Here is a 14223-nt window from a genome sequence, read left to right on the forward strand (position 1 = left end):
CTTGGAACAAGTAGTTGGCAATCATAGTTGCTGCTTTTTGAAGCCGGGAACGTATCTGAGGACGTGTGACTGCCGATGTCCATACACAGATGTCGTCTGCGTATATAGAGATTTTAATGGTGCTTGGCAAGTATTCAGCTAGGCCAATTAGTGCAAGATTGAATAGCGTCGGGCTAAGAACTCCGCCTTGAGGAACACCCCTGGAAGTATAGCATCGCGTAGTTGGGCCATCTTCTGTTAACACAAAGAATGATCTTGCAGCCAGGTAACTCGAAATCCACCGAAAGACTCGACCACCAAGGCCAACCACCGCAAGAGCACCCAAGATGGCTTCATGTAGTACATTATCATAAGCGCCTTTCACATCTAGAAACAAAGCTGCAGATAGTCGTTTACGGGATCTTTCGTGCTGAATGTACGAAACTAGATCAACGACATTGTCAATAGAAGAGTGGTCGGCTCGGAAACCAGCCATTCAATTCGGATAAATCTTGTAGTATTCAAGATACCACTCCAGGCGGCCTAGTATCATCCGTTCTATTATCTTCCCTACGCAGCTGGCCAGTGCTATTGGGCGGTATGGGGTGAGTTCGTGTGGGGATTTGCCCTGCTTTAAGATGGGTAACAAGCGGCTTACTTTCCAGTCATCAGGAATACTGCCATCCTGCCACGAGATGTTGTAGAGGCTCAACAGTTCTCTCCTTGCACTTTCCCCAAGGTTGCACAAGGCTCGGTACGGAATACCATCTGGGCCCGGAGAAGTTGAACGCCTGCAGAGAGCTAGTGCTGCCTCGAGCTCCTCCATGGTAAGAAGGAGGTCCATGTGGTAGTCACGGGAACGGGGGACGTCACCTCTCACTGGAGAATCTGGACGAGTGGCTTGGTTGGCGATCTGCGCACAGAAATCTTATGCGACATCGATGCCTTGCCTTCTTTGAAATAGCGCGAGCGCTTTGAATGGAAAGTGCTGTTCCGTAGGGTGACGCAGACCTTGCACCGTTTTTCAAATGTGTGAGAGTGGCTTGCGAGGGTCTAGTGATTGGCAAAACGTTGTCCATCATTCCGACGCTAATCTATCCATGCGACGCCGAATCTTCTTTTGCATCCTCCTGGCTGCCCTAAGATCGTGAATTGATTTTGTACGCCGATACCGACGCTCCGCCCGGCGTCGCAGTGCTCGGAGTCGCTCCAACTCTATATCAAAGTCGTTTCGTGTGGAAGATATCGTCACCGTGCGAGTGGCGTTTTGCATTGTGCTCTTAATTGTTTCCTCTAACCTAGACCGTTGGCCATCGCTGCAAGCATCTTCCATGTCAGATTTGAAGTTGGTTCATTGAACTGCTTGAATGGTCGTCCATGGACCATAACTAGACAAGCCTTTGATGTTAAGGTAGATTATGTGATCACTTCCTCGTGTCTCAACATCTGGAAACCACTTGACGTATCTCGCGAGGGAGTTGGAGACAAAGTCAAGGTCGAGACAGCGGCCGTATGTCACCCCTTGAAGAAAAGTGGGGCTGCCGTCGTTCAGGAGAGTAAGGCCATAGTTGTAGGCGATGTTTGCTAACCTTCGTCCTCTTGCATTTGTGTGCGTACTTCCCCAGGCGTGATTGTGCACATTGAAATCACCTATGAGGACCCATGGTGCAGGACACACTCTCAAAATATCCGCTAATTCCCTGGAATCGAGAATAATCGACGGCGATATATAAACGCCCATGAGAATAAACATGAGTTTGTTCTTTTTCACAGTGATGCAGACATACTGATTGTCATCGTGAGGTGCAATCGGTTGCACAACATACGTCAGTTCACGAGGAACAAAGACGATGATTTTGCTGCACGCACCGTTTGTTGAAGACATGACAGCTTCATACCCCGACAGTCTTATTGGTTTCGCAAATTAGGTTCACAAAAGACAATGATCGGAAACACGTTGGTAAACACAAACTGACGAAAATCTGAAAGGCGTGATTTTAGTCCTCTGGCGTTCCATTTGGATGACGGATGCAGCCTTGACTTCTCTACGAAATGTTGAGGTGTAAGTAGCCATCTTCCTAGTTGAGAGATTCAAGCACTGGGCTTAGGGCGTCCAATAGTACAAGTGCACTTCGAGAAGATGGTGTCTTCATGTCGACTAATATCGCTCGGATGGCTTCTATGAGGGAACGCAGCACCGAGATCACTTGGCGATCACTTTTAGGCAAATCTTCCATGGCTGGAGACGGCTCTGGTGTGGCCACAACCTGCAGAGGTTCCTTGGCAGAAGAGCGCGTCGGGAGCGTGGGCCATTGCTCTAGAGAAGGAGGCTTCTCTGTTTTAGATGCGGAGCATCTAATACTCGAGGCTTGTAGTGCGGCGCCGTCCGCAAGCTTCCTCCTCCTCCTTCCACCATCTGTGCATCCCTTCCTCCTCTACACACCGCGCGCGCTTCACTCCTCCACCATCTGTGCACCCTTCCTCCTCTACACACCGCGTGCGCTTCTCCTCTTCACGAACATTCGCTAGGTGTATAATGTAGCGCGCATGCGCCGTCACGCTTCGAGAACATCGGCAGCTGATGCGCGCGCATGCGCCGTTGCGCTTCTCCCCTTTCTCGAACATTCGACAGCTGACGCGCGCATGCACCGTCACCCACCATCTGTGCCGCGCGCTCTTCTCTCCTTCGAGAACATTCTACAATTCTCCTGATTCTCCAGTGGACGCGCATGCGCCGTCGCGCTTCGAGAACATTCAACAGCTGGCAGTGCATGCGCCGTCGCGCTGTATATATACTCAAGGTCGGCGCTCGCTCGCTCAGTTGCCGCTCGTCGGTTGGTTTGTACGGCGCGTCGACGTCCAAGGTCGCGGTGAAATGAATGCCAACGAATCCACAAACACAATGATCGACGTCCCTTCGACCAGCGCCGCCCTTTCGCATACGTGTGTACGTGTTCACTCATTTAACACCCCCTCCTACAACCACGTTAACCAATTTAGCCATCGACCCAAGTAAGTCGCAATTTAACACCCCATTTCACAACCACGTTAACCAATTTAGCCATCGACCCAAGTAAGTCGCACTTTAACACCCCGTTAACCAATTATATGCTCCGCATCCTCCTCAGTGTTCCCCCGAGGGAAGCTGCGGGCAATCTTTTTTCGTAGAAGTGGTGGGCCCTTTCGCGGCGCTACTGGATGGAACCGCTAAAGAGGGGGAAGGAGCGTCTCGGCAATGTGCCTTCTTTGAAGACTTTCGATGATGCCGACGTCGACGCCGATGCCGGACTATTTCGGCTGCCTCCCTGTGTGTCGAGTTGTCTCGGGCCATTTGTCTGAGAACCGCGCGCTCCTTTTGGATTCGAGGACAGTCTTTCGACGAGGTAGCATGAGGACCGCTGCAGTTGGCGCACTTCAGAGTAGTCGCCCGACAGGCGTCTTCAGCATGAGGTTCAGCGCAGCGGGGACACAGTCGTAAGTTGGGGCATACGCCCTTGACGTGTCCTAGCCTGAAGCACTGATGACATTGAAGTGACTTTTGGATAAATGGTCGAACCGGATGTCGGAAATGTCCAACTTTAACGTGGGACGGTAATGCAATCTCCCTTGAAAAACACTTTTACGCAGCGCGTATTTCCAAGGCGCCGCACTTGCGTAATGACTGTTCCCTCGTTTGCAGGCTTGATGAGGGTAGACAAGTCAGCATTAGAAATGGCAATGTCGATGTCATAAATTACACCGGCAATTAATTTATCATCCATCGGGATAAAGGGGCGCATTTTAATGTCACCTAGCTCAGTCATTTGCTGCAGCTGTCCTAGCGCACTCACATCGTGCACGTCTAAGGCCAGAATGGTCTTACTTGGGTTTACTCGTATGTCCTTAATTTGATGTGGCACCGCACATTCGAGAGCAACGGAAAAGGCTTGCCTGTTCAGAAGCTGTAGGTTGCTTGATAGATCTTTGGGCATGAAGATGATGACGTGCGGCCAGCACGCAGGCCTTGACTGCACAGTCGCTGTGCTTGCAGGAGCTGGTGCTGCTGTATTCGCCGTCCTTTTCTTCGCCCTCTTACCCCGGACTGGTATAAAGCTGCCATCGGATGTGTCGTCTTCCGACATAGAATAGAGATCGGTGTCTTCAGTGTCACTGGGAGAGCCAGCTTGCTTCCTTGTGGTTGACGGGTGGGAGGACCTGTGACCAGGCGGGCCTCTGGCATGCTCCACGGCCATCACCGCAAGACGGGGAGGCAAGGCACCTCAAAAGACCGATGATTTCACTAAAAAAAACAGAGCGCAGAAACAAGCGTTCTTCTAAAAAGACGCTTCTTCTTCTTCCCAATGCACCAGAAAAAACGTTACAGAAAAAAAAACTACACCTCCACAACAAAGCAGACAACACGTAAGTCAATACTTCCCTGCGGAAGAAACTTATACACTCGTTTTTTGTCCGTTCAGCGTACAGTTGGCTAGAAAAAATAACGTCAAAATATGGTGTGAAGTCGTGGCTTACAATTTTTCAAAAAAGGCTGTTTGAAATTACTTGCGAGCGGCTTGTACTCAGCTTCCACGTGTTCATTCTTGAGTAGTCTTTTATGTAGATTGCCTGTCGGTTGGGCACGCTCAACGCACACTGCATTTCTTTTCCTTGTTTCTATTTATTGATACCATAGCGTATCTATCTTGAATGTTCTGTACGGAACTATTTAAAGATCTTATATCTATCCGTGTGATTACAGTGTAACCCAAACTCCTGTCTTGATATGTGCAGACAGCATGCATAACGCAAAGTGAGAGTGCTATTCATGCACCACGGTGTTTTGATGCGTATGCGGGAGCCAACTACTGAGGCGGAAGTCGCGATCAAAATCTTGTCCTCTATGGCCGCAATAAAGAACAATAATATGGGAGGAATATTGTCCCAAAACCACGATATGATTGTGAGGAAGGCCGCAGTGGAGTGCTCCAGAAAATTCGTTCATCTCTCATTCTTTAACGAGCATGAACATCGCAGAGTGCCTCTACCATTTTACCTATGTCCAAATGCGACCACCGCGGCCGGCATCGAACGCACCACCTTCGGGTCAGCAGCCGAGCCACTAATCCACGTATCGGCCGCGGCCGCACTTCAATTCACAGAAAGTGTTCGAGGTCCGTGTATAAAGATACAGGTACCCGTTAAATGACCCCTTGTGACCTATTTTTTTATACTCCTATGGCAACGTCCTTCATAGTCCTGTCAAAATTTTGGAAGGTAAAACCTGAACAATTATAATGACAAGAATGATATATTTTTTAACCACATTGTGAAATCCAAAACTTATCACTTGTGTGCCATGCACCTCTAAGCGCGCCTGTATGGTGACATTTCAGGTGCCGCGCTAAACCTCTCTAAATCCCGGTATTTGTTCATCGGCTATCCTAACTCCAGAGTTAGCTCCACATCTGTTCTTCAGCCGGTTGCGTCTCTTCGCATTTTAGGAATCCTATACAACCACTACGGCGTTTGTAACTCCGTTTGGTCAAACGCCCTCGAGGAAGTAAAACAAAAAAATCGAGAACGCCCGGGATTTTGACTTTCCGCTGCTTGAGCGGAGGTACCTTGCGCAGACTGTGTTCTCCGGTCGCATTTGGTACCTTTCTCACGTGGTACAGCCACCATTAGGCATCGTGAGGTCATTGCAGTCGGCCCTGTGTTCCTTCAATGGGTCCGGTGGCACTGAGTTGGTTTCTCGTGCGGCGTTATGACAGCAGCGTTCCCAGGGAGGTTTTGCTTTCCCTTCGGTATCTATACGCTCCCGGCTATTGGCCCTGCGTTTCCTGTTGCGCCTCGTACAAGGACAGAAATCCCCCGCCCAAACTATGGCATATTATTTTCTAGGCACTCACCTTAGGTATTTAATGCCTGATGTGCACCTTAATCGGGGCCCACAATCAGTAGTACTTCCTCAGTTTTATGCAACAGCTGTCGCGTTTTTTCGTCATATCCAGTCAACTTGCCCTGAGGTAGATGTGTTAGACAATCCTATCGTTGACACAGCAGCGGCTTTGTTGCTCCCGTTAGTTCCTCCGGCACGCCGCACCCGCTCTAGTCGTACGTCTTGTAGCACACTGGCGGCATCATTTCTACCTGGCCACCTCCGAGACTTCATGTGGCAGCTGGGATGGGGCGTTCTTTCTACCCTTGACCGCCTCGAAAGGTGGAGAACGGTCCAGTCATCAACATGTCCGAACTGCTCCCTACGGGAAACAAATCAGCATGTTTTAAGACAATGCGTCGTTGCTCGAGTTTTCTGGAGGGCTGTGCATGCAGGATTTCGTGGCTTCGAAGGAAACCGCTTTGTTTCTTCTGGACGTTGTTCTCTAGGCCGCTTTGCCTGCCTTCTCATTGTTGCTGGTGCCTACTGTCTTTAACGTAACCGTTGTGAGGTTGTTGCAGCTGGTCGTCGCCGCCGTGCTCTCTTCCCAATTTTGGAGCGACTGTACAAATAAATACTATCTGTTTTGTCGGAGGAACTCTTCTTTATGGGTGACGAAGAATTCCTTCTACTCTAGTCCTGCCGTTTTGTGTTCGTCTGTGAGAGACGTGTAAGGCTTGTTTTCAGGCCTGCCTAGTATTGGTAGGCTAATCTTTGTTTAGTACTCACACAAATACCTTGTAAACGCTATGTAAATATCTGACATATAGATCTTTGCATTCCGTTCGTGTGTTCTTCGTTTACCATGTATTGTGCATATGTAGACATATTTTTTGTAACAATTCTTGTGTGTTTGTGTATGTTGTGTTCCGTTAACATATGTAAACATATCTTTTTTAACGACTTTTGGTGTGTCTGTGGATGTTGTGTTTTGTCGCTATGTTCTGTTGGATTGTAATTATTGTCCACTGTCTGTGAGAATAAATTTCTATAAACACACAATTGTGCGCCAACATCTTCATACATCATGTAAAAACAAAACAACAAGCTAGGAGTGTTGCAAGCGTTCATTGCACTTTAGGGTGCAAGAAACACTCAGTTATTCTAAATGTTAGAGTTGCGAAAACGCCTCAGCCCAGCACGCTTCCCGTTCATGAATCCCGTATTCATGAAACCTGTCGTATATGTTGTGGTCTCGTGAGTTCTTTGGCTGTGGTGGCACCACCCGTGAGCCCCGCAGCCACATTTAATTAAAATTCCAGCTCATTGCCGCCGTAATATTTCCTCGTATCTCGCAAGCAATGAGCTAAGACCGCGGGGTCTGCTGGCCAGTCGCTTATATCGCGGAAACAAAGTGATACACCGAGCAGACTAATCCAAAAGGAAAGACTCCGGACATGAAAAATTTATATTAGATAAAAAACTAAATATAGACGACTTCTCGTGCAAGTAACAACGTTACAAGATGTTAGATGTCATAATAAAATGACAACGAAGACACGTGAGGTTTTAAAAAAATCAAGTGAAATCTACTTGGTCGACCGGGTAGCCCTGCACGCACAAAAGACAAAAGTTTTTCATTCTGTGTGCCGCTCCACACGTTTGCCAAACTATGTAAGCGCCCCAACTCTCCCGACTTCTCGTGATAATGTGAAATGGGCGTTGCGGCAGAAGGTTGTCGAGTGCTTCTTTTCTTCTGGAGAATTGTTCATTCTTAGAATTACAAGGAGTGAGTGTCATGCATACCAGGCGATGAATTCGCCAAAAAAGGCGTATCTCGCTTTAGCACGTGTAAATTTCAGCATTCCTTTTGTGTACGCTTCACAAAAACGAGACATGGCAATCGCTAAGTTGTCCGCTCATTCATCGCTGACTGTTTTAAATGCGAAGCATTTTTTGCGTGCTGCAAGCACTTTTTGCATCTATCTATCTATCTATCTATCTATCTATCTATCTATCTATCTATCTATCTATCTATCTATCTATCTATCTATCTATCTATCTATCTATCTATCTATCTATCTATCTATCTATCTATCTATCTATCTATCTATCTATCTATCTATCTATCTATCTATTTATTTATCTATCTATCTACCTATCCAGTCGCCTAAGTCTGAGTGCTCTCAGGATAACTTCTTTCCCTTGTGGCAAACCAAAATTAGTATGGAACGGTGAGATTGATTTATGAGTACAACTCGCTGGTTCTGACATGAGTAATGCAACAATGCCATCGCGTATGTCTTCAAATACTTTTCGCCAAGCGTGTGGCACATACTCGCGGGCGGGTGTGTGCCACATGTACTGACAGTTTAAATCTGCGCAAGAAGAGCGAGAACAGACAGGGCTAATTTTAATGCGTGAGCGTTAAGAAAAATGTGACATCGGCATCGTCCGCCCGAAGAATGCAAAGAATAAATGTCAGGGTCTCAGCAGGAATCAAACCCCAGCATTCCGCGTGCCAACCAAGTATTCTGCCCAGAGGCACGACAGGCATCAAAACTGCTTTTCGAACAGACCGTTATGTTTGTCAAGCATCAATCGCGAATGCAGTGATGGCTATACAATTTCATAAAAATGGCATGTTTACTCCTGTCAAACAGCTGTCACGTCGAGTAATGATAAACCGCAGCTCTGCGCAATGCACAGGAGGTGACTGACAGTTCATGTCAACCAAGAAACGGCACGAAGAGGCAATGCTAATTTTAATTCGAGAGCGTTAAAAAAGATCACTGCTTCTCCACGAAGTGAACGACCACAAGTGGGCGAAGCTACAGGTCCTGACGTCTATAATGTCTATGTTGAAGTCGCCGACTATTATAAAGGACAAACAGGTGGACGTATGCACGGATGGACGGATGGACAGATAGGTGGCGCGGGTTATCATATATTGTGATTTGATATGTGGGGTTTAACGTCCGAAAACCACCACATGATTATGGGAGACGCCGTAGTGGAGGGCTCCGGAAATTTTGACCACCTGGGGTTCTTTAACGTGCACCCAAATCTGAGCACACGAGCCTACAGCATTTTCGCCTCCATAGAAAATGCTGCCGCCGCAGCCGGGATTCGATACCGCTACGTGCGGGTGAGCAGCCGACTACCTTAGCCACTAGACCACTGCGGTGGGGCATCATGTATTGTGTTGTGGTACGTATAGTCGATTACAAATGAAGTCGATTGTTTGCACAGATGTTATCGTTTTTTTTCTTGTGGAGCTGTACAGCTGGACAAAACTTCAGCTATTGTGCAAAGTGGTCACTTTTTTGTTTGCCAGTGGCATATGATTAAATGAAGCTGCGAAAAAATGTTTTGTGGGCAAGTGCTTTGTAGGCACATATTTGTCTTCACATTTCTGAAACTTAATTCAGTAGTATGGCAAAGGTACGCAAAAAAAAAAACTGCCAATCGTGCACAATAGTAGCTTATTATTTGGTCGATTGTATATACATAGTTTCAGTTTGGGTTTTGTGGGCTGTGATGGACGACAACTATTGGTCGGCTCTAAGAACCTTCGCCCCTAAAAGCTGGCATGGGCAGCATTGACCCAACGAACGCATAGAATAAATGTCATGGTTCCAGCAGTCATCGAATCCTAGCGTTATGCGTGTCAATTAAGTACTCTACAACATAGCACTGCCAGGTCTCGGAACTGCTTCTCTTTTGAAGCAGACCTTGATAGATAGATAGATAGATAGATAGATAGATAGATAGATAGATATGTGGTGTTTAAAGTCCCAAAACCGCCATATGATTATGAGAGACGCCGTAGTGGAGGGCTCCGGAAATTTCGACCACCTGAGGTTCTTTAACATGCACCCAAATCTGAACACACGGGCCTACAACATTTCCGCCTCCATGGGAAATGCAGCTGCTGCAGCCGGGATTCGATCCCGTGACCTGCGGGTTAGCAGCCAAATACCTTAGCCACTAGGCCACCGCGGCGGGGCTTGAAGCAGACCTTAATGTTCATGAAACATCAGTTGTGGTTGCAGCGCTGGCTGCCCAATTTTATAAACAGTGTATACGTACTCCTATCATATAGCCATCACGTCGGATAAACAGCAATTGTATTGAAGTGTCATCTCCTGAAGCTCACTTATCTAGCAGTGTCCAGGGTCGCCATCTTCACAAACGCAAGCGCTATATACGTTTCATACTGCTACTAGTGTTGCTAATACCCATGCTGCCGTTTGCAGCAATAAGAAACAGTATACATGCGCTTGTTTAACGCATGTATATGCGCAAAGCTTTTGTGCATGTCTTTGGTGTCATCTCGTTACGTTTCACTCAGTAAAAAAATACAACAAAGTCACCTACCCTTCGCATGCTTCGCATAACATCGATTGCAATAGTATAAGGCATCTGCCGACATTTTTTATTACGGGTGTAGGGTGTCCATGGCGTAACAGCCGAAGCCATTTCACAGCCGATGAAAACCTGTATCATCTGTTATTACGCACTTCATGCTCAGTACAACAAATGAGACACACGTTACGAGCATGCGCCGTAGATGCTACGTACAAGCCCACACCAATTCGGCTTATCTGCCTAATAAACTCAAAGCTTCGGTCAGGTTCAAACGTCCACAACTGCATTAGCCTACGCGGTCATTCCCTCTCAGCTGTTCTCCTGAACAGTTGTCTTAGGAAGGCGAAACAATACAAGCGCCGTCTTTGAAGCAAACATCTTTGTGGCACCCAAATATGGAGAAGAGGTAAGCGCTGTTTCCTTTCGAATGTCTCGAATGAGAGTTGCATGCATCCTTAGTAAGTGGCTTTTAGTCGTACAGCCATGGTCACGTCTGTGTGGAGCACGTGAGGAGCCAGTTTTCGCTCCGTTGGGAGAAGCCTCGATGTAGTTTCGGGCTCTGGTGTGGTCAGCCTGACAGCTAGGCCACACATGCTTTTGATACAGCACTTCCGAGGCCGAAACTGCCTCGAGGTTTCGCCCAGCAGAGCAAAAACCGGCTTCTCGCGTGCTCGGCGTGGCCGCGGCTGTACGTGACGTGCCACTCGCACCTCGCACGCGACGTAGGCAAAAACGCCCGCACGAACCTCACCGTCCCCTTCCTCTCATGCGCCCCACTTGCTTGTGCTTCCGACCCTTCGTTCTGCGCGAACATGGCAGCGCCATCTCTGTATTGAGCTGAACCACAATTTGTGCTTGTCTGTGCCAAAATAGACCAACACTGCAGCTATTGCACACACCGTAGAAGGAATCCCAGTGGAAGCAATTGCACTGCAAGTGAGGGGAATGCGAAGGAACAGCTGCGCTCCTGGGTCCGCGTACTTGTAATGCGACCTCGCCGAGAGCTGGCTTGTTTCGCATTCCGCAGGAACTATTTTACTACTTTAGACAGTTTCCGCGCCATGTGAGCCCTTCCTTTTTTTTTCCTGCGACAATATAGCGCGCGTTTGTTGAAGCTGCATTGTCGTCAAAAGAGACCACTCAATATATATGTAAACTAGTAGCGCAAGGTATATACAAGCCCATGTTTCCAGTAGTTGGCAGCTCATTGCCAACGTCACTGCTGTCGACGTCTACGTCAGGAGGAGACAGCTACCAACGAAGAAAAAAAAAAGAACATGATGTCACAGTTGGATGCGCCCTAGCGAAGTTGTGCGTTTGCGCGATATGGAAGCGAAATCAAAAATTTTCTAAATTGCTAATGTAATGTCTGCCGTTATAAGTACACAATTTTATTGCATCTTATGTCTCGTTAATTTCCTGCGCAAAAGAATGGGAGGACCAACGAGAAATATTAAAGAATTCAGGTTGTTTTATTAGTCAAGTAATGTACTGTACTTGGTGTACACAACTAAAACTTTGCAGATGAAATTGTGACAACTATGCATGAGCGCAACAGCATAATAGTTCGAAAGCTCGCGTTTAATAATCATGCGAAACCACTGCATCGATTCGGCAGTGATAACATTGCTTTGTCAACCGTGGAGTACAGCGACTCGTTGCTTAGCGCGTCGCATTCACCCTCACATAATGCGAGGGCACGCCGGCCGTGCCCTCGCCCTCGCCTTAACTAGCTCACATTCTGTGAGAGAGTTAAGCTCCTAAATTTCACGCCAAGGAACAGCACATAAGCAAAAATAAACTATCGAAGGTATGCACGAAATCACCACGCAAAACGGAGCGATGCCTTGTTGTCCCGGTAATGCGCCGAACTATAAGCACTAGCAATGATAGCAGGTCGCGTCGGATACGCCCCCCATTTATGGCACTCGACCGAAAAACGAGACAATGAACCATTCAGCCAAGTGTTAGATAAACCATAAGGTAAATTTATTGTTAACTTTGGCGTATTTATTATAAAGGCAATTCGAAAAAATATTATGTTGTGTTTTTGGTTTTTGTTATTTTCCCTTCTCGCATTGTCGTGCTTCAATCGTCGGTGGACATTGATGCCTGTGGCAATGCGTTTTTGACACTTGTCGTTCCCAGTTTTGCGACTCGTATAATTTTACCAAGGACCGCTCGTGTAGCAGCGAAGTTCTGTTTGCGAAATCTCGCCTACTTCGATGCGTTTTCAGTTGGTACGCCCCCTATTTGCCCCGAGTGCGTGTAGCAGGAAAAAAAAAAAGCCTAAGGCAAACTAACACGGGTGTACGTGGAGATCGATTTCGGGTGGAGCGTCCGAAAGTACACAACATTATCGATTGAGAAAATATGCGGGCATATATATCTGCTGCTTAACACTATCAAAGAAAAAATAAAGTAAGGTGCAAGATGACGCAATAGGTATGGCATTAAAAGTCTCGAAGCACACATAGTCGGGACAGCATCGCTAGCATCTCACCTAATGCCTCCCTTTTATAAGGTTTAAGATTTGACTGTGCACAGCTCGATATAACATTTACAAGCATTAGTATTTCACCTTCAGTATACATCTATACTGCCCCATTAAGAGCTGAAATGGCCAAGCCATACTTTTGCGCATGTTTGGGCTCCCGTAGAAAAGGGTGGAACCGGAAATCTCGATATTGTCAGAAACGTCCACGTGCTTACTTCCGCGCTTTTATTGCAACACCACTTTCGTAACAGCCACCGTGTGTGCTTGTACTCTCTTGCTATCCGACATTAGCCCACGTATAAAAACTGCACAGGAATAGAACGAGATCAATACAATGCTTTCGACAATAGCCACGCAACACCACACCAGCCACCCATATATACCACTGTGTTTCCCTCTGTAATGCGAACCATCTAGTGCGTCGTCTCCTTGGTTGCCTTTGAACGCGTTCCCTTTGGTAGCTCCCATTGAGGCATCGGCTCGAAGTACAAACACCTGATGTTTATGTGGTTTGCTTGTGCAGATTCTTACGCTTCATCCGCGAAACAGCGAAAGGGACAGGAAACTTGCCTGCCACGAAATTTTCTCTCCGTGCCCATACAATCATGCATCGCTGATGTGAACTGTTATCTAGCCTCCTTCGACAAGTTGTCTATGTGTAAAAGGAACTCTTCTCTGTAGCTGAAATCATTCCGTAACACTGATAGGATTTCTTGCATATTAAATACATGAAGTAATTAACTATACAATGCCAACGCTCTAGAATAATTGGGTGTTTTAAACCCTGCTTCCTCTACCACTCCTCCATGTAAAAGGGCACGCAATTTTTTTCCTCGCTACTTTTCAAAGTTCTGTTCATTTATCTTCAGAAGATTTCGCTGACAGCGAAGCACCTCATGAATGCATTGAAAATACTAGCGCCCGTGTTTGCCTTACATATTTGTCATCTGCTGGTGGTTTACTCTGAAGAATATTCTAGTTGAACTTGATCTGGTCTCACTTCTAGTTATGTACGCTTTATAGGTTAAGCCAACGACGACAGGCATTCACCCTTGTTTGACTTGAAGTCCTGCTCACATTGACCCCAAAAAATGATCAACCTTAATCAGCTGTCTATTTCTGTAGCTTTAAATGCCTTGCTGTCTTTACTAAAAGTAGCTAGTCACCTTGTAATTTCTCCTTCAGTCAAACAATCTGGAAAGATAAAATGTTGAATATAGTCAACATAAAAATGCCGCCCGTGTAACACAAACTTCTCCAGGTTTTCATAGACCATTCTCTACAGTTACGTAAATTGAATAAACAACTTTCAGTTATCTGAAGTGCTGTGTATAATACAACTTCTTTGCATTGATGGCATGAAATAAGGCTAAGGCACTCAATTTAAAAAATGGCGTCACTTTTGTAGCGCGAAGTTAGGACCAAGTGGCACGAAGATTGGCAGAGCGAAGCTCCTCTGTGTTCTGTAAAGTATTAACGATGATTACTTTCTATGTCGCTATGCTTTAGTTCTTCCTCT

General features: G+C 46.7%; 1 long non-coding RNA gene across 1 annotated transcript in view; it reads left to right on the plus strand.

Moving 5' to 3' along the window:
* Window positions 1–10475: 10475 nt before the first annotated feature.
* LOC142787559 (uncharacterized) overlaps window positions 10476–14223 on the plus strand; it is a 206417-nt gene continuing 202669 nt past the window's right edge. Inside the window, exon 1 of the long non-coding RNA XR_012889259.1 lies at window positions 10476–10613. This is a non-coding gene — a long non-coding RNA (uncharacterized LOC142787559). The remainder of the gene's footprint in view (window positions 10614–14223) is intronic.

Source organism: Rhipicephalus microplus, chromosome 2, assembly GCF_043290135.1.
Source record: "Rhipicephalus microplus isolate Deutch F79 chromosome 2, USDA_Rmic, whole genome shotgun sequence".
NCBI lineage: Eukaryota > Metazoa > Arthropoda > Arachnida > Ixodida > Ixodidae > Rhipicephalus > Rhipicephalus microplus.